We start from the raw sequence: 15,128 nt of genomic DNA on the forward strand, positions 1-15,128 counted from the left end.
GGCTGACTCGAGTTTTCTATTACAGTGTACCTTCCCAGAGGGCTTGCTTTTGTGGGCGTACAACATCTGTCAAGTGGCAGGTGGCTGGAAATTTTCTCGAGGAACGCCTTGCCAAACTCGGATGGCAAGCGTGGGCCCGGTTAAGATAACATAGTCTTGGCCGAGTGGGGCGATAGGGTGCCTCTTTTGAGGCTGTGTATAACTTAACTGTGAAATTCGCCATTAAAAAAAATTAATATAACTATATCAATAACAATAATAATAATAATAATAATTATTATTGTTGTTGTTGTTGTTATTTCATTGAGTATGTAAAGTTTATGACATACTAATGCTATTGACTCGAAATTTAATTTAAATAAAACAAAATAAGCAAATAAGGAAACTAACATATTAATTTGCAGCATATCGCAATATGATTGAAATATTAACATAAACAAGTATCGTCTTGTAAATTGTCTTGTGCTGACCTTAAACACCTCTCACTTTTTTTGTCTCACTTGCCTTGTTTGTTCTCAACCTCTACTAAAATCTGTTGCATTGACCTATAAAAAATTTGTGAATGCCTCAAATATTAATATCCCAAATAAAGTGTATTTCTCAAAACTAAAACATATCAAACAATAAATCCTTGAAGCAACCTAAAGAACAAAATTAAAATCGAGTCGGTCCCATAACAAATAATAATAATGTTACTTATCTAATATCTATATTAAAAAAAAATACCCTATATTATTAGTTTCCAAAAGGCTCAAAGTACATTATTGGGCCTATCCGTATAAAACTTTGTATATTTTAACATGCATGGCAACCGATCGAATGCTTTGTGTTGTACAAACCCTCAAACACCAAACCCTAGTTATGACTTCAACAGGAATCCCATTACATGAAAGTCTCATGCTGGAGGTTATATCAAGACTTCCGGTCAAATTAATCATATACTGGAAGTGCGTTTGCAAAAAGTGGCGGGATCTTATATCCGATCCTTACTTTGTTCAACTTCAACTCTTTGTATCGCGTGGGTCTTTGTTGATTCATGACCGCAACACTTCAGATATCAAGGATCGTTTAATATGGGTAGATATCATTCCACACGGAGAAGACGATAAATTATATCGCCTTGATTTTATTAAGACCCTTCCTGTTGAGGTAATGAGTTATGGGACACTTCAAGTGGGCTCAGTGAATGGTTTGATCTGTTATGCTCATCATCTGTCAGGTGACTTTCACTTATTGAATCCTGTCTTGAGAGAAAATATGTTCCTTCCTAAACCACGACTGAATCTTAATTATATGTTAAGTTCTGGTTTTGGGGTTTCGAAGGCAGGGGAATACAAAGTGATATGGATTTGTTAGAGGGGATTATCAATTAATGAACCGGGGTACAAGATTGAAATCGAGGTTTATACCCTTGGCGTGGACAGATGGGAAAGTTTGGGACAAACACGTAATTACAATCTAATTAGCTTACCACAACAAGTGGAATCTGGTGTTTTTGTGAACGGTCATGTGTACTGGATCATCAACCGCCGAATTTATGGTTTTGATTTGGATTCAAAGACCTTTCAGTTAATTCCATCGCCTCTTAGATCGGGGAAAACTCAAGCACCGGATAAGGTGTTGGGAGTTGTGAAAGGTAGGTTAAGCTGGATCTCTTGGTGTGGTGTAAGATTGGAGGTTTGGGTGATGAAGGGGGCTCTTGGTGTAAAGAGATAGCTATCGAAGGAGGTCATGCGAACCCTTGTCTTAAATTACTAGTCACGTGTAAACCATCTTGTGTTATAAATGGTTCACACGGTACTAGTATTTTGATTTTCCATGATTATCAAAGAATGAAAGTGGTGGCGTATTCTCTTGACACAAATAAGTTTCTGAACCTGAATTTGCATGAGGGCTACTTTGTAGCGATAAAGGGTTATCGTCCTAGCTTTGTTAAACTCCGTAACTTTTGACCGAAATTCAGAGAGTTCATGGGGTGTGAAACAAACATGGTAAGGCTATTGACATTGCTTATGTTTCTACAAATGCAAATAAGTGAAGTGATTATCATTTATATTTTATAGAATTAGATTTCATTAAAATATATAGTTTTGTTCTTGTAATGAACTTATTACTCTGGTTATACTTGTTCAGGTCTGAAGAAGAAGAAATCTCTTCATGTTTGGAAAAGCGGGTACTTATGAATAAAACTCCTTTTTTTTTTGACAGATGATATCAGGCTTCTTTTTTTTTTCGATAGATGATATCAAACTCCTTTTTTTCTTTAGGTTCTTGAATCTAAACATAAAAAACAGACAATAATTCATTTTGTTGATTTAAGTTTTGTGTTGTATTTTTTTTTTTTTTTGAGCTTTCAATTCTACAGCTATTTTATATAATTTACTATAAAACGATTACAATAAAGTGGCAGGCAAACGGGCAACAAGCTGCGCCGCAACCCCCTTTTGAATAGCAAAGCCAATCCTGCTAAAAACGAAACTTTGGGACCTAGAAGCTGAAGAGGTTCCGTGTACGACGCGCTGAACCCTACTCAAAAATTTCACAGCCTCTGGAGCCAGAAAACCAAATGTATCAAAGGCAAATGGTAGAAAGACATGTTGATTATCTAAACAAGCTTTCTCGTGTTTAACAACTTTGCCCGATTCAGCCTTCAACGCAGCCTGACCCATAACAAACCCACGGTCCCTGAGCCCAACAAGAGGAGACACTCCTGTAAGATCCACACAGGCGTGTTTCCCCCCTGCCCACCCGAACACAAGAATATCAGCTGGTCGTAAAGTAGACCTCCCTTTAAGAACATCACACAGAACATCCCTAACCAGATCATGTCTGTATTTAAAGCCAGGCAATTCTTTGCAATGCACCGCATGGTCACCAAAAAAATCCAAACAGACCTTGCGACAAATTGGGCAAGGTTCATCCGTCGGGAACATAGGGATCATTAACCGGTACATAAGGATAGCCCGATACTCCAAACCCGACAGACGTTGGCCTAATCCTTCAATGGGGATGGCCGTTAGAAAATCCTGAGCCCGAGGAGCCCGAAGGCATTCAAACACCGCCTTTTGGCGAGTGGATAGATCAAACTTCACTTCTAAACTCTTGACGATTCCACTAAATAAGGCACTCACCACAACATGTTGGGCTTTAGGGGGGGGGGGCGGTGTCCTTATTAGAGAACCCGCTAAGATCAAAATCTGGAAGTGAAGTACGTAAACGATCCATCGCACACCCATAATCAGAGTCCAACCCATAAATATCACAACCCCGAAGAATATGGTCTTGCAAACACCACGACTGTGCTCTCGAAGCCACAAAAGCATATGTAGATACATCCTCGGCCGAACAGAGACCCAACCCCCCATAACAGGTCGGAAGTGATGCCAACCTCTATTGGAGATCCCTAAAGAACGGACCTCCACAAACCACGATGTCTTCAATCGCCCTTCGAAGACCATTGTCAAATATAGAAACAGCTTCCCCCACATACATAGGTTGGCACGTTCTCAAACCGAACAAAAGCTTGGCGACTCCCATACATGAGCAAAGCAAAAGAAGCTCGCATTGAGGATCCCGTACATTCAAAAAGGAATCATCATCAACTAAAATTTTGAAGAAAATAGTTTGCCTGTCAGGTGTTCGACAAAATGCTTTAATGAAATAATCTTTGTTTTTGGTGTTTTGAGGAGGGGAGGGCAACGGGTGGTTTCTCTCCTCCTTCCTCTTTGGTTCGGGTGTTCATTCCTCAAACTCAACTCGAGTTTTGTTTTATTATTATTTTTCTTGGTGTGGTACGTGGCTACCGGGGTGTTTTGTGGGTCGGGGGTGGTATGACCGGGGCTATTGAGGAGGTTGTTTGGCCGTGTCCGTTTAGAGGCTTCCACTGTTGCCCGGATGGATTACCGGGGTCCAAGGGGGTTCGATTGGCCGCACATATTAAGCGGCTTCATTTGTCATCGGATGACAAGAAAGAAACCTTACGGGAGGCGATCTCGACAAGTTTGGATTTGTTTATTTCGGTTGGTGAGGCTTTAAAGGTCTCGCGTAGGTGGATGTGTGGAGCGTGTATGGAGTCACATGCTCTCCGTCGGGGGTGCCATCATGATGACGGGTCGGTCTGGTACAAGTGTGTCACGGGAGATGTGGAGAATATATAGTGGGGATTGCGAAGCCACATGTTGGGAGGGAAGTTGTCGCGGTGGGAAGGGTGGAGGTGGATGTAGCTCTCCTTGAGCGTGTCTTCACTCTTCCTATTACGACTGTTAAAAACATTCCTCATAGTTGTCGTATGGCTTTTTCCCAAGCCTTAGTGGGTGCTCTGGGTAAGGTGGCAGCTATGCCAGAGTCTGTTGAGGCGTGGGTGAAACTGTTGTTACCACGTTGCACCTTACGAGTTTTCAGACCTTCTAATCGTCAGCAACGCAGGTCTGGCAATAGAAAGTCTGAGCAATGCCGAATTATTCAACGGTCACTATCCGCTTGGGGTGACCGTGAAGGTTTCTTTGAGCTCCTTATATCGCTTTTTAACCAACCCCTAAGAGATGCCCCGGGTGGTGATGCGTTTGTACCCGAGTCTGACAACGCCGGGTTGGGCGCCAATGTTAAACAATGTTTGCGAAAAGTTGCGGACGGGCATTTCACTGCTGCGGTCAAGGTATTATGCTCTTCAGGGGTTGCACCTTTCGGTAAGGATACTTTGAACGCTTTGTTGTCTAAGAATCCCATCATGGCACCTCCGATTATGCTTGCTTCCTTGCTTTCTGAGTCTCCCCTTGTCGTGGACGTTGATAGTGTGCTTGGGTGCATTAAGTCTTTCCCTAAAGGGACTTCGTGTGGGCGGGACGGTTTGCGAGCCCAACACATTTTAGATGCGTTGTGCAGAGAGGGGTCTCCGATTGCTGATGGTTCGCTCAAGGCTATCTCTGCGGTGGTTAATTTATTTTTGGGGGGAAGGTGTCCTAAGGTGTTGGCAGAGTTTGTTGCGTCTGCCTCACTTACGCCGTTGCTTAAACCGTACAATGGGATTAGACCTATTGCCGTTGGGGCCATTTGGAGGCGGTTGGTCTCTAAGGTGGCTATGAGGGGTGTCGGGAAGGAGATGGCTAAATACCTCGGTGACTTTCAATTTGGGGTGGGAGTCCCCAGTGGGGTAGAGGCCGTGCTTCATAGCGCGAACAGGTTTCTAAATCAGTTTCATTCAGATGGGTCATTGGCTATGCTTACTGTTGATTTCTTCAATGCCTTCAACTTAGTAGATAGGACGACCCTTCTACATGAGGTCCGGAGTCGATGTCCTTCCATTTCTATTTGGGTGGATTTTTTATATGGGCAGTCGGCTAGGTTATATGTGGGTGATACTTTCATTAAATCCACCACTGGGGTTCAACAGGGGGACCCTCTTGGGCCTCTCCTTTTTGCTTTAGCTTTGCACCCACTTGTTCACCAAATCAGAGATCGGTACAAGCTTCTCTTTCATGCTTGGTACTTGGATGATGGCACGATTATCGGGGATACTAGTGTTGGTACACAAATGTCAGTAGTTCATAGTCTAGCGTTTGTAATCGAGTCTGTAATGTAATTATGTTTAAGTTTATGTTTATGTATGTAAGCGAAGTTGTCAACAAGTTCGCTTAGGCGAACTTGTTGAACAAGCGAAGTTGTCGACAAGTTCGCCTAGGCGAACTTGTTGAACAAGCGAAGTTGTCGACAAGTTCGCCTAGGCGAACTTGTTCAACGAGCGAAGTTACTGACAACTTCGCCTGAGGCGAAGTTGTCGTGTATTTATATAGCCTACGGGTTTACGGTTTAGAAGTTAGAGTTTTGGTTAATCACGTGTGATTCAGCAAGTCGATAGACGAGAGAGGAGTCAGTTGTTGAGTTCAGTGAACGTGTCGAGAGTCTGTAATAGACGTGTTTCAAGTTATAATATATAACGTGTTCGTTTGTATCGCGTGTGTTTGTTTTACGTATTCTACGCTCGTAACTACCTACGCAGGGATTCCGCACCTACGTAGATAGCGATATCCCGTGTAAGATCCGTCCGGGAACCTACAACTAGAGAGGTAGCCAAAGCATTAGATATTATCAGGTCTGAGGGGCCTCGTTTGGGTCTTGAATTAAACGTTAAGAAAACAGAGTTATTCTGGCCAACATGCAATGGGGTGAAGGCACAGGAGGGGTTGTTCCCTTGCGGGATTGGAAGGCCGGTGCTTTGCGTGAAACTCCTTGGTGGTGCTATAAGCCAGGATGCGGGGTTTATCAGCAGTTTGTGTAACACCCCGTAACCGCAGCGGAAACGTAAACGGGATGCAACAGACACCTCTGATATCAACCACATTGTTTATAAAGAAAACTGAATACATTAATATACTTCAAATTACATTATCTCATATTTCATTATCGTCTAGGTGATACACACATCATACAATATGATACATAATTCTATTTAATATAATGTATCCTAACATCCCACACGCAAATCTTACACACATCAAGCACTTAGCACGTAAGCAATCACTTCATCTTAATTGTACCTGAAAAGCATGTGAGAAAACGGGTCAACTACGAATAGTTGGTGAGTTTCACAATTTGAGTAAACCATGATAAATCCATATCATAATATAATATTATCGATGTAATTATGCTGAGCCCACAAGTGAAACCTCTGTTAACCCAGTACTGTACCCGTTCCGGGGGCAATGTTAACCCAGAAACACTTCTAGGGACATCTGGGGACACTGTTAACCTAGTACAGTACCCATTCCGGGGGCAATGTTAACCCAGAAACACTTTTAGGGACATCTGGGGACACTGTTAACCCAGTACAGTACCCATTCCGGGGGCAATGTTAACCCAGAAACACTTTTAGGGACATCTGGGGACACTGTTAACCCAGTACAGTACCCATTCCGGGGGCAATGTTAACCCATAAACACTTCTAGGGACATATGGGGACACTGTTAACCCAGTACTGTACCCATTCCGTACGATTCCTGTACAATCAAATATTTATAAATACACGCAAATCCATGCGTTCAGTATGTACTTAAACATTTCAATAGTAACATGCTTTCCGCCCCGGGAAAATATTTAAAAACAATTCAGAAAAAGGGGCTCGTGAAACTCACCTTATCACATGCAATCAGGTAACAACAATCATTATCAGTTAACACGTCCAATCTGTAATATGATCCCTACGATCGTTATTATACAATTATTGTTTATATAATCTTTAACCGTATCAACCGGTACATCTGGGGACACTGTTAACCCAGTACTGTACCCGTTCCGGGGGCAATGTTAACCCAGAAACACTTCTCCGGACTCAGATTGTGATATCGTTTAGAGTTCCATGGTCACAATTACTATTAGTTTGTTTTCCCCGTTTTGCGTGCCTAGCACGGTTATCCGTTTTTACGTTCCAAAATTGAGTTTGGTCACACACGACCCGAAAATAGTCGTTGACTGATAATTTAATTAAAGTTGTGAAATTAGTGCTCGGTTTAGACGCCCCGATTGGCCGCGGGACCCGTTTCCGTCTTTAGTGCACCGGAAACTGTTAAATCGTTTAAAATTACCCAAATCATCCGAATTATTTTCGGATGATTTATTTTTACTTGTTTAACTCAGTTATATATAAATAGTTCATTTTTAGGGTTTTTATACACCAGTCAGCTCGTCTACCCGAACTTTGCTGGTTTACGCGTTTTATATTATAAAAGTTCACTTTTATTCCAAATAAATATCCGTTCATCCTCGGATCTTGAGATTTTGCACAAATAACATTTTGACAGTGGGGAAATTTATAAAAATATTTCCAGAATTAATTTTTATATTTAAAATTTATTTATTTATTTTTTAAACACCATTTAAACACTAAATATGTCGTAAATACCAAACGACCTTAGAAAAATCCCAAATTTTTCCTAGATGGCCCCTTCCATCTCCATAGTCCCCTGTAATTTTTCCAGAACCAGAATCTCTTTTTACATGCCATTTTCACTAAAACCGAGCTAGAAAACCCTAGAACTCGTTTAACCGAAAAGCCTACTTAGACTTCTCCAACTGACCTAAAATTTTGTGTGTGACTTAAATGTTATAAAAAGCTTATCTGCAATTTTCCAGAATTTTTCATGATATTTAACTATTTTTCACCATTTTTAGCCAAAACCGAGCATTAAATTCACCAAATATTCATCCTTTGTCCAAAAATTACCAAAACTTCACAGAACTCATATTTTCATGTATTTAACACCTCTGTAAAATTTCATGACTTAACTCTAAACCGTTCACAATCTGTCCAAAAATCCATAACCGAACATAAACCGAATATACCTTTTGTGTTCTGCCACTACAAGCTACAAACTCGTCTTTCCGCCTTATCTACCACTAAACACAGAACCTACAACCAACATACCACAATACCAAGCAAGTTACACTCACGATCAAGCCTCTTACACTATGGTTTCGGTTATTGTTCCAAAACTAAAGTTTAAACCGTAAAAATTCGTTTTTGGTTCGTTTAACTCCTTTCTTGGACCAAGATCCCTTGTATAACCCGTATGCATCACTTGATCATGCAAGAATCTGTTTTCATATTTGAAACCTCATTTTCTTGCAAATAAACTCAAGAAACGAAGATGGAAACGTAAATAACTCGACTTTTTACCTCGGTTTTCTTGCTAAAATCTCGGTTTTTAGAGGATATTGTAGAGAGAAAGATGGAATGTTGCCATGTTGTTTAGAAAAAAAGAAATGATAAAGGAATGGGGTTAACCCATGGTCCGATCGGAATATGAAGGGGGTGGGTGGGACCCACCTCTCCATTCCTAGCCACATGTTTGGATTCTCGAAATCCGGATAATGTTTTGGATAATCTGGTTCAGTTCGTTTTTCGGTTAAATGTCTAATTCGGCTTAAAACGAGGCTAAAACGGTCGTTTTCGGCTTAAAAAAATGAAATTTATATAAAACCGATTTAAAAACTTTAAAAACTTAAACCATGACATTTATTAACTTAAAACATCATATTATTAATTATTGCGCATCTTTTTCGGCTTGATTGATTGTCTCTTGCTCGGTTTGGTATTAAAGGCTTCGTTTAATGTACCGACGTACCATTAAATCGAAATTCTTTTTCTGTGCCGTACTTTACTTATCCCGAAGCATTAATGCTTCGTAAAATCACTAAATATTATAGATATTGTCTATAATTGAACCCTCGATTCGTTCGGGTTTCAAAAACTATCGATCGATTAATCGCATATTCAATACGATGAATTATATATTCACGTACAATCAATACAGTGAACCATGTATTCTCGTATAATTACTATGGTAATTCATGTACCCGACATTAAATATAACGTAACTATTGTCTACCGGTTAGGGTATAACTGGTTTCGTCGGAATCGTTACAGTTTGGCTATGAAAAGGGCATCTAGCGTTGTGGAACTGATGAGCTGTCTCCCAAGACTTCGGGATCCTCAATGCGAGCTTCTTTTGCTTCGCTCATGTATGGGAGTCGCCAAGCTTTTGTTCGGTTTGAGAACATGCCAACCTATGTATGTGGGGGAAGTGTTGTATTAGTTATTATTTAGTTTAGTGGTTTGGGTGTTAGGGATGAATAAAGATTTATGGTGAGAGATTAACCAATGTGAAACATGTTAGAAATGCAAGGAGTTTTTGAAGATTTTTTAAAATGTAACACATTAAGTTTCAACCAATCACACTACAATTTGATTTCACCCCACCACAAACTCTACCCAAACGATGAAGCCAAACCATTAGGGGTGTTTAAGAGAATGAACCCGATTCATGGAGAGGAGTACCATGGTACCCAAGATACCCTTATTATAATTATTATTTGTTACATGTCACTACAAGAAAATCCTTCAGATACGTGGATCATATAGCAACAACATTGTTGTGTTAGCATAAGAGCCCTACAACAACGACATGCCATTTACTATAGGTTGCAATAAAAGTTTTGTTTCAGGACAACCTATCTTGATGACATGTCATTGCAATGGGTTAGGAGGGAGAGGCATAATATTAGGCATTGTATGGAATACCTATATCGTTCGATATAGGTTAATTTATATTTTTTCCCTTTTTATTTAATCAACTACTTACAACGCCATAAAGCTTGTCTTGGCAACATGTCTTCACTACAAAGAATTTAATATTATTTATTTTTATTAATCACTAAAGCTGGACGACATTGTATTGAGCTACCTTATGGAGACAACATGTTGTCACCGTAAGGGTCAATGAGCCTAGTTCATAAATAGTCTTCTTAAGCTAAATTCATCAATACCCATCCATCCATTTAAGCACTCCGTTGCAAATCCAACACCGCCCATCGTTGTCTGTCACCCATATTTGCCTTAGCCATCAGCCATATAGCCACACCCGATCGTCTCCTCCAATGGGAAAAGCTCGATCATATTCCTTAAATTAGTGGTTTTTAGCTGAAATTATATATATTTAGCTCAAATTATTGATAATTAGCCCTAGTAAAGGATATGACAACAATATGTCATCGCTATAGAGGGTACAAATTTATTTCGTTGTATCAAGTGAACTTTCTTGTAGTGTGCATCCAACTAATTCAGTCTACTTTAATTTCTGCTAATGGATTATTTCGGTCATTCTAGTATATTCTTATTTAAGACTAGAAACTAGTGGCTGTAACGCTTTCGATTACGGCTAACTTTAAAACAATAACAACTGAATTTTAATAACAATAACAACCTGCATGGTTTAACTAACACATGTGTCCTAACTGTCCCCTTATGGTTTTGTACTTGTGCCATGTCCATATCAATACTAACAGTCTTAACACCCAAACCAAATTCATACTTTTTTTTAGTGCACACATACATAGATATCTACATACGCTGTTAATGATATTTAACATAGAAAATTTATATCACTGTAACAATTAGTTAATCCCAATTATAATAAATAGTCTTTTATATTAACTGAATCGAAAATTTGAAAGTGATCTAGCCTTTTAGAGAAATGGGCTGGCCTTCCAACATCCATATTTTTTTATTTGTTTCAACCTAATCCTTTTTGTTTAACAAGATAGAACGTACACCAAACTGACAATATCATAACAATATATCCCACATTTTGTTCATATATTTAATCCATAATATAATAGTATGTACATAACAATTTTGTCACGGTACAATGCCCCAAACTAAGAATCTATGTATTTGTATAAATATATACGTCAAATAATATATAAAACGTCTATGACAAAGAATGTCTAAATATAAAATATAAGCTAGAAAACCGAACTTCCACCACACATCGGAGTTGCTTATTCTTCAACTAGTCCATGTTGTAGGCGGGCTTGCAAGGTCAAGAAAATAGAAATATGCTTTTAAAAGTTCGGAAAAAGAAAGAAAAGATATAAGAAGAATAAGCTCAGGAGGGATACTGCCGACACTACACTGAAACTGTTTGTTCATGCTCTATCAACTTAGCATGGTCACTTGGAACAAGAACACATATGACCATGAGACACCAAAGCCGGTGGTTGGCTAATGCGGCCATGGCTAGGACCCAAAGAAAAAATGGTTTGGAGAAAAGGGGTTTAGGTGTGAACCACCATATTTTGAAGAAGATGATTGGGTGGTTCAACTATTTATAGAGTTGGAGAGTGTGGTAAATGGTAATAGGGTCTAAACAAAGTAGAGGATAGTTTGCGTGGATCTTTTTCAGAACCCCACGAAGGTACAACTCATAATGCATTAAAGTACAAACTTTGTTGTACTTAAATTGATCCATCTGTGTCAACAAAGAAATATTAATGTGGGTTTGACTTTGACTTAGTTGGGTGTGTAATAAAGGATGGTGTTTTGATATGTCACTTTCTACTTAAAAGGACAGGGACAGAAGGCATGATGAGGGAGTCTTTGTTTCTTGTAAGTATGATATAATAATGTCTAAATGCATGTAAATAAAACAGAAAACAATATTGGTTAATTAAACATGATTATTGTTTGTTTAAGTAAAAGATTGAAAGTCTAATGGTTTTTAAAAATAGAAAACAAAAGAGGTTATGAAGTGAGTCTGAGAGAAAGTATATACATGAAAAAACTTAGTGGTGAAAAAACATTAACCTAACATGAACACATTAGAAATTAACGTGGAGCGGCAACGACTTGACCGGTTGGTGTTCATTTGTGAATATGTGTAATAGTTGGTGATTTAGTAATAAGTTAAACAACGAATGACTCCAGATAAAACCTCTTTTGGTAATTAATATAATTTTGAATTTTAATTGTTTTCTTCCTTGTCATTCGTTCCCAATTAACAATGTTAACTTTAGATTCAGATAATTTTTTCTAGATATCAAGACTTGATAAAGATCGGTTCAACAAAGAAAATTAATATGATTACCAAAATAAATTGTCAGGAAAAAAGTAAGCTTTAATTACATGTTTCGTATATTTTTAGTATTGAGTTTGAAAGCAACTTAGTAACTTATTGGTTTTTATTGCATTGCTATTGAGTTAAAAAAATGTTTAACGATCACAAAATTGGTTTTTCTTTTAGCTTTTTGATAGTTAGATAGTGCTTAGAAATTTATAAAGCCGATAACTCAATAAGTTATTTTCAAACTTAATCTCAAACATGAATAACACATTTTAGATAGTGCTTAAAAATTTATATAGAAACTTTGGAAACATCTAAGCTTAAATGGGACAACTCGTTTATCAAACATGTCGTGTTCGTGTTAACTCATTTATTAAACATGTCGCACTCGGTTGATCCATCAAAGAAGTTATTGTAATGAACTCAAAATTGATTATTATTATTATTATTATTAATATTATTATTATTGTGGCGTGCCAAAGATTTCGATTTGATACTACTAATAAAACATACAAGAAAAGGATAGGTTTATATATACCAAATTTTTCTAAACTCATCCCTTATAGCACAGATTAAAACCAAGTACACCCTAACAAACATTCTTTATTTGTGGTAAATAGTAACGAGGCTGAAACGGCAGACTGAGATGCCAGCTATTTTTGAATTGTCCCTGTAGTGTGAGGTCAATCTCATATGGTCCTCGATATTTATTGCTCATTTGCAACTTCTTTCATTGTACTTTTCCCAATTTTCACTCTTCACCCGTAGCTTTCCACTATAGTGCATGGGCCATCCGTCAAGTATGGTAGAATGAATGACTACATGGGAAAATGACACCTAACTTCATTAGGTTACTAAAATAAGTGTTAAAATGTTAAATGTGACCACACTGGCTAATTTTTAAATTGGTGTCAATTATATGGCCAATGGCCTATAATATTATATAGTTTCCTATGGTTTTTAATTATGCTTAAAACACACTTCGAGTCTAAATAACACAAGGAGCCAGCCAGGTACGTTGTCACATAGAGTTGTCCGACATGAATTGATGATCTAGGGAAAAGTAGGGTTATGATATGTGGAAAACAGTTTCAGAAGTTCAGGTTTTGAAGGAGGTAGCGATGTTGTAGGGTTTTGACGAGTTTGGAACTAGACTGTATAGTGTATATATATTGATGTTGTGATGGTTTGAAATTTATGTAATAGTCTTGGAACAACAATTATAGAGGTGGACGGCGGTGATGATTTTATGATGAGAGCAATTTCAATGGTTGATGGTAATGGTGGATATTGATAAAACATGAAAGCTCTTAATTATAATAAACTAACTATAATAGACCAACCATTCTTCCTAGTTTTATTAAACTAATGAAACGTAATTAGTATATACATATATATATATATATATATATATATATATATATATATATATATATATATATATATTTAACAGCTAATTTTTTTTATTTTTCACATTTTTTTTTTGCTTCTCGTGAAGCTTGAACTCTAGATAACACTAAGGCTGAGGGGTGTGGGCCGCTAACCGGGGCGCTAGAGCCCCTCCGCTCGCGCCCCGGGGCGCTAACCCCACACCACCGGGGCGCGAGCAGGGGAGTGAGCGGGGCGCGAGCGCAGAAATCCAGGCAGGCGTGAGGCTGGTCGCGGGAGAAGAGAGAGAAAATGGACGTTGGGAAGGTAAAAAGAGCCGTTGGGAAGGGATTAAATTAAAAAATATATATATTTTTTCCCTAAATAATACCCCATTTCATCTATAAAATATCTCATTTCACCCATATCAATCACCACAACTTCAAAATAAAACCCAAAATCAACCCATCTTCCCAACTTTTTTTTTAAAAAAAATGTCGTCGTACTCGATGATCTTGTATTAGATTAGTGTTATTATTAAGTATTATTGTTTGTTTAATTTTTAGTATGTTTTTTTTTTGTAATTTGAATTTTAAAAAAAATGTGTGTTTTTTTAATAATTTATAGGTTTTTTTTAATAATACGTTGTTTGAATATATTTATAAAAAAATTAAAAAAAAAAATTCGCTGGAGCCCCTGCTGGAGCCCCTCCACACCAGGGCCAGGGGCTCCAACACACCCCTTATCCAGTTTCTCTCTCTGCCACACGTCATAATATTATTGGCTGGAGCCCCCACTGGAGCCCCCATTAGAGCCCCCCACACCCCTTAGCCTAACACCTTTATCCTAAATCCTAAATCCTGTTTAAGTATAATAACAGTTTTACCTTAAATTACATTTAAGAGAATTATTACCGCATGAATATCATAACCTTTTTAATTGTTGGTTTGTAATCCTCTTAAAAAATAGTAAGAAAAGGAAAGGATAAGAGTGGTACATGGAATGAGTCAGTGAATAAGAAGAAGATGAATTGGCGTGCAAGTGAGTGAAATAAGTGGTACTTTTCTCAACAAATTGAATAAAACCCAAAATTATGCAAATTGTACTCATTGTATGGGTGGTGTGTCAGCATCTCCCTTTCCATTTCATATTTTATTGCTTCCTCCATTCTTTATATAAAAAAAAGAGTTTCAATTAACTAACACGTTGCAACGGAGATGTGGTTGTAACTTGGTGGTATCGTTTTGGTTTGTTATGGCAATGCCATTCTCAATAATAACCCATGCTCGTAAAGAGACAAAATTACACTACAAGAAAAGAGAGCATTAGTGGCGACTATGCCAATATTGTCTTCGGATCCGTGAGCAC

General features: G+C 38.1%; 1 pseudogene; it reads left to right on the plus strand.

Moving 5' to 3' along the window:
• The first annotated feature begins 804 nt into the window (after positions 1–804).
• On the plus strand, positions 805–1,952 carry LOC143586408 (F-box/kelch-repeat protein At3g23880-like; annotated as a pseudogene).
• The last annotated feature ends 13,176 nt before the right edge of the window (positions 1,953–15,128 follow it).

This window comes from Bidens hawaiensis, unplaced genomic scaffold, assembly GCF_021521415.1.
Source record: "Bidens hawaiensis isolate Kalapana, Puna unplaced genomic scaffold, B.hawaiensis_p1.1 tig00034647_1, whole genome shotgun sequence".
NCBI lineage: Eukaryota > Viridiplantae > Streptophyta > Magnoliopsida > Asterales > Asteraceae > Bidens > Bidens hawaiensis.